This window comes from Neophocaena asiaeorientalis, unplaced genomic scaffold, assembly GCF_003031525.2.
Source record: "Neophocaena asiaeorientalis asiaeorientalis breed wild unplaced genomic scaffold, Neophocaena_asiaeorientalis_V1.1 scaffold77, whole genome shotgun sequence".
NCBI lineage: Eukaryota > Metazoa > Chordata > Mammalia > Artiodactyla > Phocoenidae > Neophocaena > Neophocaena asiaeorientalis.
The window spans coordinates 9,488,436-9,495,858 of record NW_020174645.1 but is presented as its reverse complement, the minus strand read 5'-3'; the positions used below and the strand labels follow the sequence as shown (position 1 = coordinate 9,495,858).

The 7,423-nt window shown below is 35.8% G+C and overlaps 1 protein-coding gene across 3 annotated transcripts in view; it reads right to left on the bottom strand.

Annotated features, from left to right (window-relative positions):
* The window catches only part of TAOK3 (TAO kinase 3), a 184,351-nt gene that overhangs the window by 138,512 nt on the left and 38,416 nt on the right, over window positions 1–7,423 (bottom strand). The window lies entirely within an intron of this gene.

The window sequence follows — 7,423 nt, the reverse complement described above, 5'->3', positions numbered from 1 at the left end:
GAATGTCATTGGTGGGCAATCTGGCACTGTCTATCAAATTTTAAAATAGAGATACCTTGTCATCCGGCAATTCTACTTCTGGGCATTTGTTCTATTGAAATGCACAATGGGATAGGAGTGTTCAACATAGCAAGGCAATGCAAACAGCTATAACTTTCACCAATAACACTGATTAGATAAATTATGCTACAACAGGCTAGAGGTTAAAAAGAAAGAGATAGGGCTTCCCTGGTGGCGCAGTGGTTGAGAGTCCGCCTGCCGATTCAGGGGACATGGGTTCGTGCCCCGGTCCAGGAAGATCCCACATGCTGTGGAGTGGCTGGGCCCGTGAGCCATGGCCGCTGAGCCTGCGCGTCCGGAGCCTGTGCTCCGCAACGGGAGAGGCCACAACAGTGAGAGGCCCACATAAGGCAAAAAAAAAAAAAAAAAAAAAAAAAAAAAAAAGAAAGAAATAAGTATATATGTACTGATCTTATATAAATACATTAAGTGAAAAAAGCATGTTGTAGAACAATACATATAATAAAATCTCATTTTTATTAAGAAATATACGTATATAATTGTATGTGGGTTTATGTATGCCCATAGGAAAAATTCCAGAAAAACATACATCAAATACCTAATACTAAATGAACTTCAGTGATAGTGTTACTGTAGAGGAATTTCACTTTCAACTTTACTCTGAATTAAAAACTATCACAGGGAATTCCCTGGCAGTCCAGTGGTTAGGACACTGTGCTTTCACCACCGAGGGTCTGGGTTCAATCCCTGGTTGGGGAACTAGGATCCCACAAACCGTGAGGCGCGGCAGCTTTAAGGTGCCCCGCATCATGTCAAGTATTTGGGATTAATTCACTGTAATTTTAACAGCAACGTCTCTGTATCATGCATTTCTATATTTTCATTTTTATAATCATGGGTTTAATTCTACTGACGTTATTGGTTATGATAAAAGATAACTTACTTTTAGATTTCACCAGCACATTCGGCAGTTTATTCTTTTACAATCTACACTCTACCAGTTGCTGGTAAAACATTCTTTTTTTTTTTTTTTTTAAATAAAAGTAATACATGTTCAACAACATTCTAACTGTATAAAAGGGTGCAGAGAAAAGGTTTCCCTCTCCCCTTGGTATCTCCATTCTCACTCCTTGAAGGTAATTCCTAAGAAACTATTGTGTATTCTTCAAAAACTTTCTATGAATATGTATAATGATTAACCCCTTTTTATTACACTAATGAAGTCATACTATAATACTAATCTGCCACTTGCTGACAAACATCTTCACATGCCAGCCTAAAGAGATCACTACATGATTACTGCAAAGTATTCCTTAATAGTATTTCTTATTTAAAAGACACATTTGGGCTAATATGGGACCACATGATCAAAAACAAACAAGCAAGCAAAATACCTAACTCAATTCCTGCATATGGTTTTAATAATAAAAATGACTATTGACTCCACTCTATCACTATCTATGAAACGTTTATTTTGTGCTGGAGATTTAATGTACGTCAATTAATTCCCACAAAAATCCTAAGAGGTAGGCACTATTATACCAATTGTACAGAGGAAGAAGCTGAGGTTCTGAAAAGGTTAAGAACCAGGACTAGTGAAAGTTCATTTTGTTAACTTTCTAAGCATATAGCGTGAAAGCTAAAGTCTAAGCAAGTTTGAATCACTTGTTTGTATAATGTAAACATATATCACTTTGAAAGAAACGTACTTACATATGTTGAAAAATAAAAATAGTCAAGGAAAATTCTCAAAACATTCATATAAATGCCATGTCTAAGCTATTTTGATCTTGAGTCAAAATTAATGAAACCAACCAATGTTAGACAAAGAGTTAAGTTCATTCAATATCAAGTCCTTGGAGGCTGGTTCTCAAACTCAAGTTTCCTTTCTGGCAGAAGACAAACTTTTATAAAAATCCTAAAATATTATGTTCAGGATTATTGGCATTTAGAGTTTCCATTTTATGTCTTCCTGAATAAAGATCTACTTAGAGGCCACAAACACTATCCTTCTCAACTTTTATTGGTAGATAAAATTTGAAAAGTCCATTTGCTCTTTATGGACTTAATTTTAGACCCACTTGGCCTGAAAGAGTGACGATATTATATAAAACCAATCCCAAAGTTATGTTTTTCCTAATCCCAATAGGACCTTTTTTCTTATTTTCAGAAAGCATATTATACTTAGTAAATTCTACTTTTGAAACTGGCCATATATGCATTCTACCACACAGAGTTCACATGAAGAACTAAGATTTCCACTGTAATGTTCCCTTTCTTTCATTAATTTATTCACCAAATTCTAATTGAATTCCTAAAATGACCAGTTTGTGCTAGGTACTAGACAGAAATGTGGTAGCCCCAAACCATACTTCCAGGAAGCTTTTAGTCTATAGAAGAAACGATTAATTTAATGCTCTACCCCCGATTTACATGGGGATGGAGAACCAGACTCTACTCTCCACTCAAGCTCAAAACTCTATACCAGGGTACACCAGACTCTGTAGCTTACTATTAAAAAATACCAAACAACCCAGCTATTTCAGAAATTCACATTAATGGGTAACATGTTACACTAATTACTTCCTCTGGGTAGATGAGCTACAAATTTTTTTCTTCAAGGGAAACTGGAGGTCTCTTACTAAAGAATCCATTTTGCCAGTCCCAGATTTAAAATGCAACTGAATTACTGAAACTTTCCAGTTGTATGAAGAAGTGTAGTGTTAATCAAGATAATAAATTTCTTGGTATAAAGGATTTATAATGGCATTTAAATTTGAAAGAAATATGAAATTAAGCAAAATTATTTTTCCTGTAAATTGTATTCATATATTCAGCAAATCCTAATTTAATAACTATTGTGTGCCAGGCTTCATGCCAAATAAAGACACAGTTGTGAATATGTTAAGATTTCTGTCCTCAAGGAGTTTATATTTAGTGAGAAAGCAAGCCGGAAGTACAGGCACTAACAGGAAAGTACAGCACACATAAAGGTTATCTAACCTAGTCTCTTGAAGAAGGTAAGGCAGTCCCAGAGAAACCAAAAAGTATTCAAGGCAGGGGGTAGTTAACACAAAGGCCTGGAGGCAAGAGAGCATGACAGAGTTCACTACTAATAAACACAGTCAACAGACTGGATAACAGAATATAGATGTTTGGACCTTGGACCTTACTTAAAAACACTATGTTTGTGATGTTTCCTGAAGGAAATGGTGTGCTAGCCCTTTCTACTAGGAATGGTGATTTAGTTCTTGAAATTAGGATCATTTTCTCCAGAATTAACATGGGAACACACTAGGATTGTGTCCTGAAAGACTTAATTCCAAAGCAATTCAAACTGATTCTTAACCTTTTAAAACAAAGTATCATAAATATTATATCATTTATTTCAGAGTACATTTAGGGAAAGTAAAATGGGGAAAAGGAAGATAACGTACTAAGATTAATGTTAAATATTTGCCAGAACCACAAATAGCAAAGGCTATATTCTATAACACGAGTCATTTTCTATATGTCTCATAGCTTTGGAAGAGCAAGATTTTTCTATCAAGATACAAAGCTAAGCTGTATTCTATGACTTTGGCTTACACTAGGAAGGTCATTTTCTCTGCCCTTTTTATTTATTTTTTAAAATTTAATTTAATGTAATTTTTGACTGCACCGCACATCATATGGGCTCTTAGTTCCCCAACCAGGGATCAAACCTGTGCCCCCTGCAGTGGAAGCTTGGAGTCTTAAGCACTGGACTGCCAGGGAAGTCCCCTGCGTTTTTAAAATGGGAGTAGCAGAGCTAAATAAAAACCAAAGGACACGGAAAACAAATATCCCCTCTATTCTGATATTTTGTATACGGATACCAGCTGACTTCTCTGACATAATACTGGTAAAAACTTAATCAGCATTTGCATTAAATGGTTATGTAAAGCCACTTCTGCCATGACTTAAACATGGAACTCTGGTATGTGACTGGCCAGAAACATAAAGCAAAGCATAGGTTATTTGCCTTTTAATTCTCATAAAATAATGACTGAAGAATGACAATACACTAATAACCTTTGCCATTAAATTAGAACTCTGTTAACAATACACTGAAAAATCTTTGGCTATCTTCAATATTTAGGGGGAAAATATACTAGGGGTTCAATGATGTGTACTTTCTATAAAATGACAAAAGTCTTAAAATCTGAAGTCTCATTTCCTGTCTCTTTGTTCCACAGAAAAATTATTTATATCTAGAGAAGTTAGAATGAGAAACAAGACAAAACAAAAACCCTCACTATAAAAAGTCAAAATGACAGTTGAGAAAATAAATGTAAAGATATATTCAAGCCTAAAAATGAAATTGTTTCAAGTTATATTAGCATAGTGAAGTCTGATAAGTCTTTATCCACTTCTCTTGTCTGCAAAGAATAGCTAGATGTAGATTTATACATGCCAGTATAAATCTATCTATTGGTGGCCAAAAAAGCAATCCCACTTCTAAATGAATTTTAAAAAAATGGAAAGCAGCTTTGTGCATTTTTAGGTAGTGTCCAAATTCTTGACCGAAACTCCATTATCATAACTCAGGCCCTAGGCATTCTCCAGATAGTTAAGATACCATGTCTGTGTATATCTGGCTCCAGCTGATAGTAGGGCAAAGAGGAAACTCTCACAAAGAGGAAGTATACTGCACAGAAGCCCCTTTGGATTACAGAAGAAGGCAGTTGCCAATTAAACTTGAAGTGTGTTGGCTGATGATAAAAAGACATGAAAAAGAAACCAAGAGAGAAAAGAGGCCAAAAAGGAAAAGAGGGAAAGAGGGAAAAAAAGAAGAAAAAGGAAAAGAAGAGAAAAAGGGAGGAAGAAAGCCAGAAATGAGCAAAAAGGTGCAGAGGGCAATCTCGGTGAACAACGATCCTTCAGTTTGGCAGTTCTCATTTATCTTTAGGAGGTTCATAAGTCTGAAACTACCCTAGACCTTGTGAAAATGTTGGACATCTGTTTCCTTTGGTGTGAAGAACAATACTACGGAGTTTCTCACATCTACGCCTAACTGCCACCTACTAAAAACAATCAACAGACAAAGAAGCAATACAAAACTCTAGATATGGCACACACAAGTCTATGGTCTCATTTTATGTTGGGGGGAATTTCTTCAAACATATGTATATATGATTAGAATTTTTTAAGAGGGAGTAATTACTAGAGAATAGAAATGTTAACTTGGAATTCAAGTCCATTTCTTTTAGAAGTAAGTCTACACTGTTTAACCTTTGATTATTGAATTGATGTAGAGAGGGGATTGATGTAAGAGGTAGAGAGGATGGGGTCCCAGAAAATGATTCTACCATCCTAAATTAGGAACCTGAAAGATAGGTTCTGTCCCTGGTGTACCATTTGCTAGCCCTGTGATTTTGGGCCAGTTGTCTAACTAAAATGAGGGTAATAATATATGACCTTATGATGGTCTCATGGATCAAATAAAATAATGTATGTAAAGGCACCTTAGAAACTGCTATAAAACATAATCTACGATTAGTAAGTAAAAGCATTTTGAAACCTATAAAGTATGATTATTATCACATTACAAATAAATTTATTTTTAACACCTATGATACCTATGAATAGGATAGAAATGAGGAGGAATTTCTAGTGTTTATACTAGTTGTTTATTTTTTTAAAACTAAAGATAATCTTTCCTTATGGATTTTGTTACCTAGCTGTTCCCCCACTCCCCTACTATCCAGCCTTCAGTTTCTATTATATGACTTTATTTTCTCATACTTTGGTTATAAACAAAGCTATCTTTCTAAGATACTCTTCTCTGGTCCACTTTTTTTTCTTTTATCATTAATATACCTGTCTTTTAGAATTCTCTCTTTTCCTTCCTTTTTTTTTTTTTTAATAAATTAATCACCTCTTAAAAGTACCAATACAGAAAATTTTCTCCTCTTTTTGTAGGCCAACTGACATCTCAGTAGCACCTATATATTTTATACTTCTCTTTTAGTATAACGCTACAGTTAGATAAGAATAACTGTGTAATAATAATAATCAACTGTCTTGATTAAATAATTTTTTTGCTGCATTTCTTCCTTAGGATACACAGAATGAAACCATGCTCTTGTCCTGTCATTAAGTCAGTTAGTCATTCCCCACTGCTTGATGATATAATTTTCCATAAAGAGAACTGCATGCATAGTCTATTACACAATGGTGTGGGTAGGTGATAGAATTAGATCATGTAATCAGTTTCTTTATTTAAATTGAACTTTTGAAATCTTTTCAAAGTAATCTAAATTCTCATTTGTCCTAATCCACGACTAGAAAACCCAAAACCAAATTTAAAAAAAATTAATTCTACTTTTATAGAATGGAGGCAAATACTAAGTAACCATATTATAGACTTACAGATTTATGTCACTTAACCATCACAAATTCAACCAAAGCTCCTACTCTATACTATGTATTAAAAGTGATGTTCAGGGGGTCCATGCCTGTGAAGGACCTGGGAGCTTCTCAGATTTCCTTCACATTCACAATGCTGGTCAGCCTGCTCCAGCTCAGCTTAAAGAGAAAGAATTTAGAGGCTTGAAGAACCTCAGGTTTGTTATAACAAAAACTGGGAAATCATGGTTATCTTAGGATAAGAAAAAATGGGTTTGCTAAACATACCATTTTCTACACTCTTTGGAAAAAATAAAAATAAAAATCTATGCTTTAAATTTTCCATTGGATTGGTTTATTTTAATAAAGTCCTTTTGGTTAACAGATTTTCATAATGGTGACCCAGAAGCACACAAAATCCTGAAGTAACAGATACATTATCAGAAATTCAGCATGGGGACTTCCCTGGTGGTCCAGTGGCTAACACTCTGCGCTCCCAATGCAGGGGGTCTGGGTTTGACCCGTGGTCAGGCAACTAAATCCCACATGCCACAACGAAGAGTTCACACACCACAACTAAAGATACCGCATGCCATAACGAAGATCTTGCGTGCCGCACTCAGACCAGGCACAGCCAAATAAATAAATAAATGTTTTTAAAAAAGAAAAAGAAATTCAGTATGTTCAGTATTGCTTTAGTGTTAGTTGTATAACATTTCTCTTTAAAAATCCACGTAGGGGGACTTCCCTGGTGGCGCAGTGGTTAAGAACTCTCCTGCCAATGCAGGGGACACGGGTTCGAGCCCTGGTCTGGGAAGATCCCACATGCCGCGGAGCAACTAAGCCTGGGCGCCACAACAACTGAACCTGCAATCTAGAGCCCGTGAGCCACAAATACTGAAGCCCGCGCACCTAGAGCCCGTGCTCTGCAAAAAGAGAAGCCACTGCAATGAGAAGCCCATGCACCGCAACAAAGAGTAGCCTCCACTCGCCATAACTAGAGAAAGCCCGTGTGCAGCAACAAAGATCCAAC